Genomic DNA, 17,585 nt, shown 5'->3' with positions numbered 1-17,585 from the left:
AGTGGGAGGAATAAGAATCTGAAGGACAGGTAGGCACACGTGGACTGAAGGGGAAACATCTTATTGAAAAATAAAATCAAGCGCCAGTGATGGCAGAAACATGTGATTGCTGCCAGGGCACCACAGATGCCTGCTTTGTCTCAGGATCAGAGGGAAGGCAAACTTCCCTTGGCACTCACAGCCCTCATCCAGCTGGGAGCCACAGCCCTCGCCCACAGTGGCTCCTCAAACACGATGTCCCTTACCTCCGTTCCTCTCCTCAATTCCCCTCCACTCACTCCCTCCTTTTCTCCTCCCCCTCATCAACATCCTGCTCCTCTCTAAAGTCAGTGGTCAGCTCCCTGACCCCCAGCAGGGTTGGGGCCTCAGCGCCCTGGTGCTCATGGTTGAGAGGCCAAGTTTTGGAGTCAGGGGGATAGGCTTCCAGAGCTACCGATTAGCGCTATAACATTGGTCGCGGAGCCTGAGATTTCTGAGTCTTGAGAGCATTGGGATCATCAACAAATGTTTGAAACTCTTAAAATAAAGGTGAGATGACTACTGAGGGCTGAGATGGAAAAAAAAGGTGCATTTTAAACTGGGATCTAAAGGTTAGAGGTCAGGGGTTCTGTGGCAGGTGGCAGGGAAGGCTCTCTTCCCGTTTGGTAGCCACTGGCTTCCATGATGGGGTCGTATGGAGCGCCACAGGAGGGGTCTGACGGGATCCCCTCACTGTGCGAAGGAGAAAGGGAGCATGAGCCGGGGCAGCAAGTGTATAGGGCAGTGATGGCGAACCTTTTGAGCTCGGCGTGTCAGCATTTTGAAAAACCCTAACTTAACTCTGGTGCCGTGTCACATATAGAAATTTTTTGATATTTGCAACCATAGTAAAACAAAGACTTATATTTTTGATATTTATTTTATACATTTAAATGCCATTTAACAAAGAAAAATCAACCAAAAAAATGAGTTCGCGTGTCACCTCTGACACGTGTGTCATAGGTTTGCCATCACTGGTATAGGGTATCTGTGAGATCTAGACTCATTCATACATTGTTGGAGACAAATTAAATCTGGAAAGAACAAAGGATTGATCTGTGTTTCCAATGTTAAAGACTCTCCTGGAGGAGTCAGGGAGCCGGGGCTGGAGGCTTTGCCTGTGCACTTCACAGGCTGGCTCAGCAGCTCTGCTCTGCTCTGCTGGTCGTCTTCCACGGCCACCCCCAGACCAGCGCTGTGGCGATGTGGCCTGGGGGCCACCACCAAGACATATTAATAATGCTTTCCCGTTGAAATGATTTCATTTCACCCCACATTCTTGCAACAGGGCTAGCTCTGCTGTGACCTGATGGAGGAATTTGTAAGTGATGCAGCTGGAGCTGGAGTCCAGGTCTGTCTGACCCCCAAATGCTTGCTTTTCCATTAGGTCACTGGGCTCCCACCACATGGAGAACACTGGAGAGAGCCAGTTCTTTAAAAAGACACTGCGTTTGCCCTGGCTGGTGTGGCTCAGTTGGTTGGGCATTGTCCGGTATACCTAAAGGTCACCCTTTCAATTCCCAGTCAGGGCACATGCCCGGGTTGTAGGTTCCATCCCCAGTATGGGGCCTGCAGGAGGCACCCGATGGATGCTCCACTCTCACATCGATGTTTCTCTCTATCTCCCTCTCCCTTCCTCTCTCTAAAAAACAATCAATAAAATATTTTTTAAAATTCCCTGTACCTTCATCCATTATAGCCATCTTTACCTGTAAAATCTTAAAAAAAAAAAGACACTACATTCTGCCTGCCATTTCCCACCAGACAATAAGCTGCATGAGGACTGAGTTTACACATAACTGATACTGTCTTCCACCCCCATGGTACCCCAAACAGGCTTTTAAATACAGCCTCTCAATAACTGTCTTTCAGATAAATGGCTTCTAGACGCTGTTGTCACTGGATTCCCGATGAAACTTCAGCTCTGCAGGAAAACTACGAGACCACACATCCAGTGACAAAGATTAGGACTGCAAATTGCCCCCTCTGCCTCCCTCCTCATTTGGCCATTGCCTCCACCACAAAAGCCTTGTGGGCTGGCATTAATGGAGGAGCTGTGTGAATATCAAGTATCAATGGCAGTTGTCAATGGATGCGATAAAGATCGAGGAATTATTGTGAGAGTGGCCAGCAGTCCCGGGGGGAGTTTGCAGCTCCGCAGTCTCACTGATGCAGCCTGGGATGTCTGTCCCACAGCAGCAGCAACGAGCATGTCCCATCAGTGCCAGCAAGGTCAGGAGAGTCCACATCAATAGACAGAGCACGTAAGTACTTTATTGATGAGGGTCGTGCATTAAGCAGCCGAGTATCCAAAGGCCATTCCTGTGACCCCACAGGCAACGTGAAGAAGCCAGTGGAGCCGGAGAAGTGTCCTTCTCCTGCACCCACACTGTATACTTCACCTCTGAGCACTGCACCGTGAACTGTGCCATCCCCCTCTGCGCACTTACTCCCTGAACTGTACCATCCCCCTCTGCGCACTTACACTGTGAACTGTACCATCCCCCTCTGCACACTTGCACCGTGAACTGTGCCATCCCCCTCTGCACACTTGCACCGTGAACTGTGCCATCCCCCTCTGCACACTTGCACCGTGAACTGTGCCATCCCCCTCTGCACACTTGCACCGTGAACTGTGCCATCCCCCTCTGCACACTTGCACCGTGAACTGTGCCATCCCCCTCTGCACACTTGCACCGTGAACTGTGCCATCCCCCTCTGCACACTTGCACCGTGAACTGTACCATCCCTCTCTGCGCACTTACACTGTGAACTGTACCATCCCCCTCTGCACATTTACACCGTGAACTGTACCATCCCTCTCTGCGCACTTACACCGTGAACTGTACCATCCCCCTCTGCACACTTGCACCGTGAACTGTACCATCCCCCTGTGCACACTTACACCGTGAACTGTACCATCCCCCTCTGCGCACTTGCACTGACCTGTACCATCCTCCTCTCCACAACACGCTATGAAAACTCAGTAGCTGACCCATCCACTCTGACTTCCCCATGTCATAAGCCTGAGGAGCCCCACTCTATCTGACTGGCATGAATTGAAAGGTGGGTTCATGGGTGGCAGGGTGTGGGTTCTATTTTAGGCAGATGCCAGTGCACTTAGGAGCCGTGTGAGCGAGTAGCCTGGGCGAAGGCTTTGGAGTGAAGCACAGCACCTGACAACTACAATACATATTGTGATGCAGAGGCAGGTGTTCTGCTTCTAGAAGATTGACATGCCTCTGTGCTCTCCGTGTGTAATAAGATGCTCTGCCTGCTTTCTGGGTGGAGAGAAGAAGAAAGGGAAATGCAAACGACTCACCAGCCTCTTCCCTATGTGCAGCCTCGCTTCCACACACCGCGCTGTGACATTATTAAAACATCGCACTGCTTAGTTCCTTCCTCCCCTGCTCCCCTCTTCTTTCTTAGTCCCTAGCATCACTTACTGACGGTAGGACAGCTCTAGTGTCAGAGCCAGAGGGATCTGGAATGGCATGACTGAAGGAACCCTTTAATAAGGAGAGTCTGCCTTCAAGGTGGGGGTAGGGGTAGGGGCCATTCTAGTCAGGAAGCTTCTGTGAAGTTATGAATTTCTCATTCTCGTGGGCTTTTTGGGGGAGCTGGGATCACTATCTCAGCATGTCAAAAACTCAGCAGTGCACTCTGATGACTTTCCTAGTATTCCACAAGTATTGCTACATGCGGATTTTAATTTGCTCCCATTAATCGAAGAGTAAAGATGACTCCACATTGTGTTGCCCTAAAAATTGATGGGTGTGCTTATTTCACTCAGGCTGGTTCCCATCCCACTCGACGCTTCCACAGGTCTCCCCAAAACTCCTCCTCAGCCTCCGATTACAAAGGTCAAAGAAGGAAATGAGAGGAACCGAGGCAGCCAAGGGGTGAGGCTGTTGGGACTCCTGAACAGTTGGCAATTTTACCTGTGGAAATTGTATTTTGAATTCAAGGCCTTTGATATTCAAGGGAAGTATTTGCATCTACACATATTTCAACTACGTCAGGAAATTAAAATTGAATTTTGATATTAGGGAAATTCTGACTTGAGGGCAAAGATAGAAAGAGGATGCTTTTGAGACACTTGTAGTTCTGGAAGTAACTTTTGGAGTTTGAGTTTCTGGCTCCCAGAGCTAAGGATTTACTGATAAGAGAAATCAGTGGAAAGACATGTCACTGGGCAAACACAGCCTCTAGGCTAGGGCTCCCACTCAAGGCATTCACTTCCTAAGACAAATTCTAACTCTGTTTAGATGCTGACAACATGTAGAGCCACCTAGTACCTGCAGACCATTCTCTATGTAAGGCATGATGATGTCATGTGCCATGGAGGACACCAGAAGATGCTATTGGGGCAGGGGAGGGGCATGCAAAGACTCTAATAATCCAACAGAGCAATGCTATGCTCCATAGGAGTGTCAAGGACTATTCCCTAAGAATCTCTGTACCCATGTGGTGGATGATCAAAAGAATATTGAGAATGAATGAGTGATTTCAGAGAAAGAAAGGTGGGGATGGGTGGGAAAGATTTCACAGAAGAAATGGGGGCAGAACAGTGTCTTGGAGATTGGGTGAGATATGGAAAGGCAGACAAAACAATTCCAAACAAGATCTCTAGCCTGGAGGTGGAAGACATGGATGGATACGAATGAGGGTAGAGAAAGTGGAGCAATGACAGGTCAGTCAAATTCCATCTGGCAAGGGGTTTCAATAAATGGCTTTTGAGGGAATGGGGAGGAGTGCCGAAATGGAGCTATTTCAGGTGTGAACGTGACAGTGTGGATAGAATGGACTGAAGTGGCAAGAGACTACAAACCAGGAGCTCAGTCACTAGGATGCTATTGTCGTCGTCCAAGTGTGAAGCAAATGCCTCAATGAATCCTTGACATAGGGGTTGCTTGATTGGTTCACTTCCACTTCAATTCAAAAGCACGGCCTACTTTATGCCTGGGTTGCAACATTAGAAATTTTTGAGTGAGGTTATTGCCCCATCACTCCCACAGCAAATAGCTAAGGCATCGTTTGCAATGATCCTCTATGTCTTTGCCCTGACTCTAACAGCGTTGATTCATCTCTGATGAATGCTTTAACCAGGCCACGGCCCACACTGGTATTGGAATGATAATTTGTGATCTAAAAGAGTTCCGGCCTCTCTGACAGGAAACTTATTTGATTGCTGCTATTCATGTTCACCTGTCTATTTTCTCAGAGGAGTTAAGAGCATGAAACACCACTGAGAATAACGTCCATGTTGCAAGAGCAACTGAAAAAATCATTAAAATGACTACTAGTGTTCAGTAGCACACATATCTCTATTTCCCTAAGAGTTTGGGTGGCTTACACATAAATGAGACTATTTTTAATGCAGCAGCTATTATAATTTTAGCCACCATAAAGATTATCTTGCAATGGTAGAAAACTCTGGCAATTCAGGACCACGTAACTGCTTTGAGTTACCAGGTGATTATTACAATGCCCTATGGACTTCGGTTTAGTTCAGGCATTCAGTAGGGATGAATTATGACTAATGGAGGGTAGCACGTGCTGAATTTATTCCCTGCCAACATGTAGGTGTCATCAGTAGCAGCTGAAGGTGGTATCACAGAAGTCCAGAGCCTCCAGACAAGTTGTCTGATGGGCCACATGTTGTAATAGTCGCTGACATGCTGTTAAACTCTGCTACAGAGTAGGAGATTGCAGATGTCAAATTGACAAGTAATTTTGTTGCGCACATATCTTTAAGAAAAGAACCCACCGATGCTGTAGATTGGTGTCTTCCTCAGGTCTTCCAATCCATCATCAGAGACAAATATTTGTGTAACCTCAGTACTTTTTGGTCAAGATCAAACACTAACATCACTCTGTCCATTCTGGAACAAAGTGCCTATAGCACTTGAGAGCCGAGGAGCTGGTGGTGAGCATTCACCAGAATGAAAACAGCCTTCCCCTTCCTTGGTCTGGCCTCAGCCACTCTTCTCTCTTCCTCCGAGGGATGATGTTGTCTTCTTTACATAATACATTCATTTTAGTCTCATTGTGATCCTAGCTTTAAGGTTAAACTCACAGAGTTATTTTGGCAGCTCTGATGTTGATTCCAGGAGGAGGAGGAGGATACAATTATTTCCTAAACAAAATTTATTTTTGCAAGATGCAATCTAGTGCCTTCTTGCATTTAGCTTTGTTCAAGTTGGGGAACAAGAGAAGTGTGAATGTTGACAGAGTCCTCTAGCAGAGTGTCTGAACCGGAAAATAGTAAAAGCATGAAGATAAGCAGGTGAATGAGTTCAATTAGCGGAAGCTACTCAACTAAGGACAAATAGAGTGAACATCGCAGGCAACATCAATCAGTTGGCCGTGGCTTCCTCAAGCTCTGGAGGTCCCAGGGTTTAGGGAGGTAATCACGACTGATTACCAATGTCTGGCATGGGTATGGGCATAGGGAATGGCAGTGTGCCCGAAGGTGGCATAATTGAAAAAGCCCAGGATATGAAAAGCAGTGGATGACACACATTTTCTTAATGAGCAATTGTGAGAAAGAACTTTATAAGGTATACATTTTCATGCTTATATCATGTGTATTGATAGGTATTCTACCCTAGGGAATACCTACCTACTCAATATTTTTCACTGTCAGAATTAGGATCCCTGCTGGGTGTGCTGTGTTTGGTTTCAACTTTATATATAAATATATAGAACAAATTTCCCACTGGCTGGATTCAAGCCCAGGCTTTGCCACTAACTACTAGGAGATTGTTGGTGAATTACTTCACTTCTTAGAACCTGTCTACTCATCTCTAAAATGGCAATAGTAATGCCCCCTTCATAAGGTTATTGTGAGGACTAAATAAAATAATGTATGCAAAACACCCAACACAGTGCTTTAACAACCAAAAAGGCGTTCAACAAATGTTTGTTCATAACTTCATTTTGCTTAAATGCTTTTGTGGTCACTCCTGGGCTTTTGCACTAAGTTGTAAAACACCTTTTGAAATTTTCTGAATGTTATAACTTCACCATGAAAACAGTTCTGTGAAGAACAGAAGACAGCTCACCACAGCGAAAAAGGAACTCTTCCTTGTCTTGTAATAGAATGCTAAGTTGGAAGTTTCCATAGAAGCACTGAGAAGCAACAGGTGGCACATTCTGGAGGAGGGAGGAGACCTTCAGACCGTCCAGAGCTCAACCCTCCCAGTTTGAAACTGTGTGTCTTCTTCCCTCTCGGGGATGGGGCAAGGGAGGCTGTCTCCTTTCCTCAAGATTAATGAAAGTGGTTGAATAAATATTGTTCCCTTAAAATTGGGGAACACCCTCCTGAGGAATTTATGGGTGAGAGGCTGTGGCTTTGAGCTGAGAGGGGAGAAGAAAAAAATGCAGGGAAAGAAAGGAGAAGGAGAGGAAAAAGAGAAAAAGGAAAAGGAGGAAGGAGGAGAAGAGAGAGAACGGCACTGTATGGGCACCAGCTACCCTCTCACTGACAGCAAGGCAAGGATATGTGAGTGTTCCCCAGAGCTTAATATCATGAGTCTGAGCCATTTTATAATCCTGTCCCAGAGAACCCCCTGGCGAATGGGCACTGTGGCAGCATCACAGAGAGAGCTTGAGAATGGGCCTGTGGAAACCAAACCCTGAGAAGGGAGTGGGCAGCAGGAAGAAAACACATTGCTCACAGCAGTGCCCCATTGGGAGGTCCCAGCTGGGCCTCAGAAGCCCTCATGAAAGTGCCTGCAAGAGTTGGCTTGAACCATCTGCTGGCCCAGAGAGCAGAAACCATCTTCTGACAGTTCAGCAAAGTGAAGTCATTGTTATGCCCCACCTGGCCCCTCCCCACCTTCACCCGACCTGTCCGAATCAGGGTGAGCAAGAGGAGGAAAGGAGAATCAGTCCAGTGGGGCAGGAAGTGGACCTGGCAGCTCTTTCCCATGTAGCAGGCAGCAGGGAGCGGGCTCAGTGGGGGCTGCGGAGGTGGTGGCGGAAGTTTGTTAGGGTCGCAGTTTTCATTATTGTCGGGGAACCGAGCCTAGATGATTGTAGTCCCTAAGAGTGCCAAAGAGAAGTCCTGGAGAAGACTCCCAGCTTTTACCAAGGGGGAGGGGAAGGCCCAGAAAGTTGAAAGGCACAGCGCAAAGCTTTGATGATTATATCCCCAAATACCAGTTCTGTCCTCTTTCCCCACTCATATGGGAAGGGGTTTGATAATCACAAATTACTAGACAAAGAAATTCAAGCTTGTGATTCTCTCCTAATCTCCCTCGAGGTTCTCTTACTGTCATATGTGCAAGGGGGTCAAGTGTGAGAGTAATGTACTGTCTTTTTATTTTTAAATTTAATGTTGACATTTTGGGCCTATAATTTAGTAGTTTATACAAATTAAACATGGCGTATTCATTAATATTAGCAAGTATTTTTTAAGCCATTGCTATCCATAATTTTAAAATCAGGTAAAGATAGGGACTGCCATTATCTTAATTAAGGTCACTAAAACTAAAAAAGATTTCATGGATTATACTGTCAGGACTTTGTTAACTAAGAATGCTTGAAAAATAGAGGAGCAAGGAAGGCAAGAAGAGAACCTGGAAGAAAAGAGAGGAGAGAATTTAACAAGTTACCAGAGGTAGAGAGTTTCAAATTGTGAGCAGAACATACATTTTCCCATAAACTAGGAATTCAGTTTATTTCTGCGAGGTAGTTGCTGCTATTTATCATACTGATGGTCTAAGTTTCAGTTGACCTAAAAATGGATACTATTCAAATGCCTTAGTTGCTGAAGTTCTTCTGAAGCTTTTGAAAACCTGAAAATTATAACAGGGAGAGCCAGTGCCCACCACAGGAGAAGGTAGTGACAACACATAAGAGTCAGAAGGAATTTTGACATAATCATTTGGCAATTATGTTAGCAAGATTGTTCTCATTAGTAATCAGCAATATTTATAAGACACAACGAGCGGGAAGGCCAGGGAGGGTTGGGGGGCAGGAGGGAAGGGGGTAAGAGATCAACCGAAGGACTTGTATGCATGCATATAAGCATAACCACCACAGGAGAAGGTAGTGACAACACATAAGAGTCAGAAGGAATTTTGACATAATCATTTGGCAATTATGTTAGCAAGATTGTTCTCATTAGTAATCAGTAATATTTATAAGGTACAATAAAGATGTGCTTTTATGGTTCTCCCCCTTTTATCTTTAAATGAACACAAAACTAACCCAAACTCCAAAACTCACTATTGAGCACAGTCTTTCATTGGTTTAATTGTTGGGAAGGAAGAAATCTAATGTGTATGCCTTTGTTTTCCAATTGCAAATGATGAGGCGGGGTTAAAGGATCCCACTAGATCTTAATGATACAAGACAGGATGAATGATGTCAGTTCCAAAGGTGTTTTACAGGAATAATGTTTATGGAGCATAACCCTGAACCCTGGTTATGCAGCCCATTAGCAGCAAACATCATGGAAGAAATTCCACTTCTCAGAAACTGACAGGTCTACCAGGGAAGAGTCAACTTAATTGGTACAATGCTCATTCTTATTGGATGCGAATCTTTCTCAAGTCCTTTGGCAAAATGAAGTTAAGCAGCTGCAGCCATGCTCTAAACTATTGACAGTTCCCACTACAATAATACTACAGCTGAATCTGGCACACTCTACAACTCTGGAGGCAGGCGTTTTGTTTTTTAATTTTTAAGTTTAAGATGCATCATAATATCTGTTCTTACATATTTTACAATAATTATGAGACTTGTTATTTTCTCTTTTATTTGGGTTCCCACTCAAATGCTAGGAAACATTGACAGAATAAAAGTTTTGATCCAGAGTATAATCAAAATATTAAATTAAATTTACACAAGATGATATTATATTGAGATGAAAATTACTGAGAAGTCATTGTAACTGCCTATATGGCTTAATCTGGAGTGACTGGTGGGCAGGGATTAGAGTCCAGGAAGTCAATAATAACAATCCTTCTCCTCCTCCTCCTCCTCCTCCTCCTCCTCCCTCCACATTACAAGTTCCCACCATCAACAGAAGTTTTAAAATTATACCTGAATTCTAGACCTACTATACTAAACAGTATATTAGCAAGTTCTGCATTATTTAGGGGTTGTTGGTTTTTCCATGGTGCTGTTTTCCTTCCACTGCTCTGCTTCCTTGTTACTCTACTGGGAGGTGGGATGAGGAAGATAGAAGAGGGGAGAGTCAGTTTTGCAAAATGTTAGTCTAAGGTTTGTTTGGGCATGATACTGGAATCAAAGGTTTATCAATTTCATCTGTGACTGTGAGAGATACTCCATGATACAAAGTAGGTTCTCCCAGCAAAGGTCAAGTAAGCAAGACTCTCAGCACTACCTGCAATTCTCCTGGGGCCAGGGAAATGGGATTGGAGAGACCCTTTGGGAAAAGATGGAGAACTTGCCACTTGCTCCATGGCTGAGTTTTTTCCTTGGAAATGTATTGCCTATTTATTAGCATATATTGAAAGGCTTTGGGTATGTGAGTTTAGTTGCTTATACAAATATTAACACTTCACATTGAAAGTATCCCTATATGAATAGATAATACAGACATATTGGCAGCAGAAGTGGAGGGATTGGGATAACTAGATAATTCTAGCAGATGAATAAAAACATCCTCAACTTTGTCTGGAAATCCAGTCAATTGCAGGAACCTCTCTGCTTTATTCTGAATGGCTTCAAAAGTAAGGGTGTTGTCTTACTGATGCATTGATTCATGCCCAAATTGATCACTCACATACTCACCCACCCACTCTCTCAGCAAAACCTTTCTGGGGAGTCTGCTGTGTGCCCAGCATGAGGCCACACCACATGGCTCACATTCCTGTATAGAAGATTGGGAAATTAGCCATCTGAATTCATGAAAATGGTTTCTTTGGGCTTAATAGGAGCATTCTATAAATCTTGCCATCTCTGGCACCAATAACCCACCAGCGAAGAAGAAAGTCTACCCTTCTGGTAGTTAGGATAGTCAAGATGGTAGCCTTTACGTAACACTAAAACCCCTGCTCTTTGTTTAAGTTTAATTAATTTTTTTAAACTTTCAATTACAGTTGACATACATCATTATATTAGTTTTAGGTGTATATACCTCAGTGATCAGACAATACTTAACTTAGTATGTGATCATCCCAATAAATCCTGTACCCATCCAGTACCACATCTAGTTATTATTGACTATATTCCCTATGCTGTACTTTACATCCCCATCACTATTCTGTAACAACTAATTTATACTTCTTAATTTCTTCACCTTTTTCACTCACCCTTCCTCCAAACCCCCTCCCCTGCTCTTGGCAAGAGTCCTGCTTGCTCTTTTCTTATATTGGGAAACGGCTGCAATTGTGAGGTGATCTCCTGTGACTGTTTGAATGCTCAAATAGACCATTGGACTACTGAATTCAGCCTTCATTGATATATGTTCTTATTTTCTCCTGAAAAATTATAGTTTTTTAATCTTTGAAGAAGTCCAATGTTATCAAAGTTTGATTTCAGGCACTGTTCTAGACTTTGGAAGTCTGAGAAATATCTGATGATCCTAAATTTTGTCTTTAAATCTCTTTGATTGTAAAAAAGAAGATGGCTAAAATGCTTGCCGAAGTCGGATTGTAAATAGGGCTGAGTAAATTCACTGAGACCTCTGGTCCCCAAGAACATAACTCCCATTGGAGTGTAGAAATGGCAGACACACAGTGGGGAATGTCCTTCAGTTTGCAGAACAATGTTCCTCCTCAGTGACCATAACCCATTCATAACAACCTCTGCCATCTTGATCCCAACACAAGGACCCATATGAATTCATTATGTGATAAACAAGGAGGGCTCAGCTCCACCAGGCTCTCAGAGTTCTCCTTCATCTATAAATATGCTATATTAATTTATATAATTTTAATGTTATGATTTTTATTATAATTTTTCTATCTATAGAATCCTAATTGTATATTTCAATGCATAGCTATTTATAACAAGGGCAAGTGTGACATGTGACACAGAGGCAAATTCCTTCAAGTCAATGAGATTAAAAGGAAAAGATTTGTAAATATGATCTAGTGCTTCAATTTCCAACTTTTTTCAGAGGTTTTACATTTTTTTAAATAATATTCATATGGTTTTCCAGTAGGACAAAGACCAGGAACAAAGACAAATCTTAAGGATGAACTGGAAACATTTCTTTTCATCATCTCTTTCCACTTTCCCATATTGACTACAAATTAAACTATGAGTAATTTTCATTTTCTTTGCAGCTGCCAACACTGAAATTTCTAAAACATTTTTTTTCCTTCAAAAGAGAATCACTACTGTGGTGAAGCCATAATTTTGCAGCAAGACCTATTTTGTAAGCTTTTATATGGCTTTGCCTAAGACTTAAAATTTTAATGCCAGTAAAAATACTTAGCAGGGGTTGGGGTGGGTGTGGCCAGTGCAGGATGAAGGTGAGCAAAGGGATTGCCAGGGGAGGTGGACATCTGTAATAATGTAAGAAATAAAATAAAATAAAATAAAATCCCAATAGTAAAGAAATCTGTTAAGAAGAAAAAAAGAATATTTATAAATATAAAAGCTTAATATGCAAATTGTCCCTGTGGGAGTTCTACTGGGAGACCAATCGCTTACTATGACATGTGCTGACCACCAGGGGGCGGTGTGGAATGAAGGAAGGCTCTGGCTAGCAGCCAGAAGGAAGGCCCCAGCTAGCAGCCAGAAGGAAGGCCCCAGCCAGCAGCCGGAAGGCCCCAATTGGCCCTGATCGCTGGCCAGGCCTAGGGACACTACTTGTGCACAAATTTTGTGTACCAGGCCTCTAGTATTTACAATAATTAAGATTGGCCATTATTTTGAGCCTAAAATTCAGGTCAGATATTAATGTTAGATATTCAGAGATATGTGGCATGCATTAGTATGGAAATAAAAGGTTTGAATAGAAAAAAAGGAATTTGGGCAAGTATTTCTGCTTTGCCTGCTGATGCCAGATTAAGTGGCTAAATCAGACTAGAATTATTTATTGCTTGGGAGAACCCCTTTAGTTTAACTCAGCTTTGGTCCTTAGAAGCTTTAGTAAACATCCCTAAATGAAGCCCTGGCCTATGAACTGTCTATATTTCTTCCCAAATGCGAGAAAAAAAGAGCGAATAGCAATCAGAGCTACCTCCCCACAAAAAACAAAACAAAACAAAACAAAACAAACTAACAAAAAACCTAAATAGGGGACCAGTCATCTCTAATATTTCAAATTGTTTGGAGCAATGGATTTTGGTGAAGGAAATGTTTGGCAATTCCTCAAGAGAGTGCTGCTCGCATTTAGTATCTCCTAGTGCTGAGTGCAGTCAGGCCATAAAGCTGAATTTAAATTAGTATAAACAACAAAACAAGCCTCTAAGAAAAAAAAAAAGGTGGGGAATGAAGGCACTCCAGGTGTCATTAAAGATGCATCTGTTTATCACCACCCAGTTTCATGAGTTCAAGATAATTCATAAGATTTTTGTGAAGAGAATATCTATTGTGGCAAAATTAAATGTATTTTGATATTTGCATGCAATATTTATCTATCTGTTCAATCAAAAAATAGTTGTCCTCATCACTCTAACATTTTTTCAATTTCCTCTTATAATGTTTTCTTAATGTTCTTTAGGGTGAGACCATGGAATTTCTCATTTCTCACAACAAAGACCATAACTCATTAGAATTATGCTGATGAGTTTTTCTCATAAAATTGTATTCTCATTTTCATAAGTGACCAATCTGTACTCTTACCCCTAACCATCAGGCAAATTTTGACAGATATAGGTAAAGGGGGCCACTATATTCTTCCAACTGTGTTTTCTCACAGTTTTCTGTCCTATGGTTAATGCATTACATTCAATTGAATCGAGAAAGGCCTACTTCTGTACACTGAACTTGAACCTAGTTCTTCACTGTTTTGTGATGTGACTTTCCATTTCTACCTGTCTATGATCTATTTCTCATTTCTCTCTTACTGCCCTGTGAGTTGACATGACATCTAGATCTTGAAGAAGAATGCATCATGTCAACAACTTATGGACCAAGGTGAAAGTTGGGTACATTATTGGGCATGTGGTGTAGTAAATGGAACAATGAACATTTATTTGGAAGTTGAATGCTTCTCATATGTGAATTTAATGTTTTCCCTTCTCTGATAATGCTCTGCTTAATCTTAAAACTATTTGAAAAAAAACAAAACAAACTGATGATGTTCTAGGGATTCTAAGTTGAAATTTAGAATTTCTTCTCTTTCATTGTCCCCAGACCCAAATCAAGTTTAATTTTCATTCTCTATTTAGAAAATTGAGATGTAACTAGTTTCCTCTTCCATCCCTAACTTTTTACTAGAAACTAAATACTAAAAAGAGAGCCATCATCAATAGCCCAGTGAACAATCTTTCTGATACTGGTTTTGGTTAAAGCTATTTACTAAATAATCACATATTTCCTCAATTATAAGACTCCTGAATTTTTTAAATTGAAAAGAATGTTTTTATTGATTTTAGAGAGTGAAGAAAAGAGAGGGAGAAAGAGAGAGAGAAAAAAACATCAACGTGGAGAGAGATACATTGATTAGTTGCCTCCCATTGAACCAGAAACCTGGGCATGTGCTCTGACTGGGAATCAAATCCGTGACCTCTCAGTGCATGGGACAATGTTCAACCAACTTAGCCACACTGGCCATGGCAATTTTTAAATTTCTTAAATTTGTGAAAGTGGCTGCCCCTAACAGTTGACTTTTGTTTAATGCAGTAGTATTTTCTTCCATTCCAAAAAAGTTGTTATTAAATTGATGGTGTAACTTAAAAATCAGTAGTTTCTTTAAACTTATAATATAGCAATATATATTTTTCTTTTTCTTAGAGAGGCAGCTTCCAAAGGGAAGGATCTAGAAATGTCTGGGGCCTACCACTTTGGGAGCTTAATTAATTCTAAAATCATTTTGCTCAGTGATGTTACCAAAAGTCCAACAGAAGACTCATTGGGAATTTAGCTCAGAAAGGCTCACTGGATGAGCCCCGTTTGAAGCACTCACCATGCATTGTTTTCTCTCTGGATAGGATGCCTCGCTGAAAGGCAGCAGACCTATAGACAGTCAGACCCAGGCGTCCCGAGGGTGATTTTCTCTGACAAGATTAAGTGGAGACCTGAGGTCAACTTATCAACATTATCTCATTGCTTTAGAGATTTCCTTGAACCTACTTGTCCAGTTCCTTTGATCAGCAAAAATAATAATGGTGAGAGTATTGATTAAAATACCCTATATTTATTTTGGCAAGGTTTACAGCTCTTTAAAATTTTCAAGTGTGTGAGTGTTTTTATACCTTCAAGAGAAATCTGAGGTTGATAGGTCAAGAATTACAGTTCCTGTTTGCAGACAGAACAATGAAGGTTCCGGAGGGACACGTTTATGGAGCATGGCGGAAATGAACCTAGGTCTTTGATCCCAAGACTGCGAGGGAGGTAAGAGAGGATGGAAGTGGGCTTTGGGCTCCAATCTCAGTTCTGCCACTTACTGAAGGTGTCATCCCTGGGAGCAGACTTAACTTGCAGCATTCTGAGAATTTGCTGATTTGGGCAGCTGGGATAATCACACCTACTGATTACAGATCATCAAACCTGTACTGAAGGTGTCATCCCTGGGAGCAGACTTAACTTGCACATTCTGAGAATTTGCTGATTTGAGCAGCTGGGACAATCACACCTACTGATTACAGATCATCAAACCTGGGCTCCAACAGGATCACAGATGATAGCAGCCTGTTGTGAGGGCTCAGTGCATGGGAGATTTCATTATTTCCATTATCTTTTATAGAAATTACTTAGCCTGAAGGAACATTTAACTGAAACCCAGCTTTGCTCTAGGAAATAATATGGTTAAAGAGCATTGCACACTGAAATGAGCCACATGGACCTTAGAGTGATATTATTTTGCCATAAGGGTGCACTAATTAGAATGTAAACTATGTTGGTGAAACAAAGATCCGAGAAGTCAGACTAGCTCTGAGAAGCTGTCTGTAAATGGTGTCTTGCACGGTAAACCCTCGATTTTTGCAGACCTAGATTTAACGAACTTCAGATTTAATGGACAAAATTTCCAGTCCATATGTCATATGTGATTAACACTCTGTTAATTTTTAAATGCTCTTAACCAAGATTTGCTTATAATTAAGTTAACAGATTATTTTTTTATTAATTCGCTATTATTTTCAACAATTTTAGTGAATAGGCCATAAGTTGGGAAAAAACACTAGTAATTTTGCCAACAGAAATAAATGTTACATATCTACAACAATAGTGTCTACACATTGAAATCTAAGAGTCACCACTTGTACACAATGTTTGGGGAATGATTAGCACGTGATCACACCATATCTCACAGTAATTGGTTCTGTTGTCCCCTGGCCTGACCTTCTGCAGCACTTTTAACCCAAGTGGGCAGATGTTCAGACGTGCGCTAAGCCACACCCCAGCTGTGTGCATTTGTTTATTCTTGGTGACTGGTGAATGCCCGCATTTACTAGACTTACTCAGTATAAATTTAAAATTGCAGTAATACATATAGAAATCTTTTCTATGAAATTAAACTTTTCATACATACTTTTAGTTACACAAATGTGTTTACATAATTAAAAACTAATTTATCAATTTTTTAACGTATGCATTCGGCAAACCTACTTTATTATATAACAGACTTTCGGCTTTAATGGACACCGCCCTCCCCCCCTCCCCCAATTAGTCCGCTATAGCGCGGTTTTACTGTAACTTATTACCTGTTTAGAATTATGGCTGTTAATGAGATTACTCCATTAGTTAATTGGCCCCTTTCCTATTCGTTAGCTGAAAGGATGTGCCAACAGGCTTGATCCAAGAACCTACACAAGAAAACATTTCCCACTCATGGGATGAAGAATAAAGAAAATGCAGTGGCCAGAAAAAAAAAATGTAACGGCACAACAATCCAAAGTCCTGCTCTAGATGAGAGAGGCCTTGGTTCTCTCTGGCTCAGTCTCCGGAGGCAACCCCGGAGCTGGATGGTTTATTGTCGATGGTCGCGCACCCCTTTAACCATAGGAGAGGTGGCGCTGCCGGGTGGGTGCTGGGGAGGAAGGCAGGGAGGTTTCCGCGGGTGCTTCCCTTTCAGGTCTCCGCCTGCTCTTCGGGCGGATGACACTAATGGGATTGACCCTTTCATTTCAGAATTGGGGGAGGTGAGGCGGAGAGGGAATGGGAGGGAGGGAGACCTCTGGCAGGGCAGGGGAAGGGAAGGTCACAATGAGGACAGAGCCTCGCTTCTGCTGATGGCGCTGACCGGCTCTGAGGCCTGATGATGTCCAGCGTCTCCCGAGTCACGACAGGAGCAAGGCCTCCCAACAAAGCCATCTCCCGCGTAATCACCGCGGAGCCGGCCACGGGCCATCGGGGCTTCTTCGCGCCCTTCACCATCAAGGGCGCCCCACTCTTCAGATCGGCCAGAGCGGAGGGCAGTCCCGTCTCACCCCGCCCCACCCCCATCCCCAGCCCCCAGGCCCAGCGTGTGC

At 42.7% G+C, this 17,585-nt stretch overlaps 1 protein-coding gene across 1 annotated transcript in view; it reads right to left on the bottom strand.

Annotated features, from left to right (window-relative positions):
- POU6F2 (POU class 6 homeobox 2) overlaps positions 1-17,585 on the bottom strand; it is a gene marked incomplete at its 5' end in the record, with an annotated part of 116,201 nt that overhangs the window by 26,392 nt on the left and 72,224 nt on the right. The gene's annotated exons all lie outside the window — the stretch shown is intronic.

This window comes from Myotis brandtii, unplaced genomic scaffold (assembly GCF_000412655.1).
Source record: "Myotis brandtii unplaced genomic scaffold, ASM41265v1 scaffold465, whole genome shotgun sequence".
Classification (NCBI taxonomy): Eukaryota; Metazoa; Chordata; class Mammalia; order Chiroptera; family Vespertilionidae; genus Myotis; species Myotis brandtii.
Note: the sequence above shows the minus strand (reverse complement) of the source record. Positions and strands in the feature narration are given on the sequence as shown.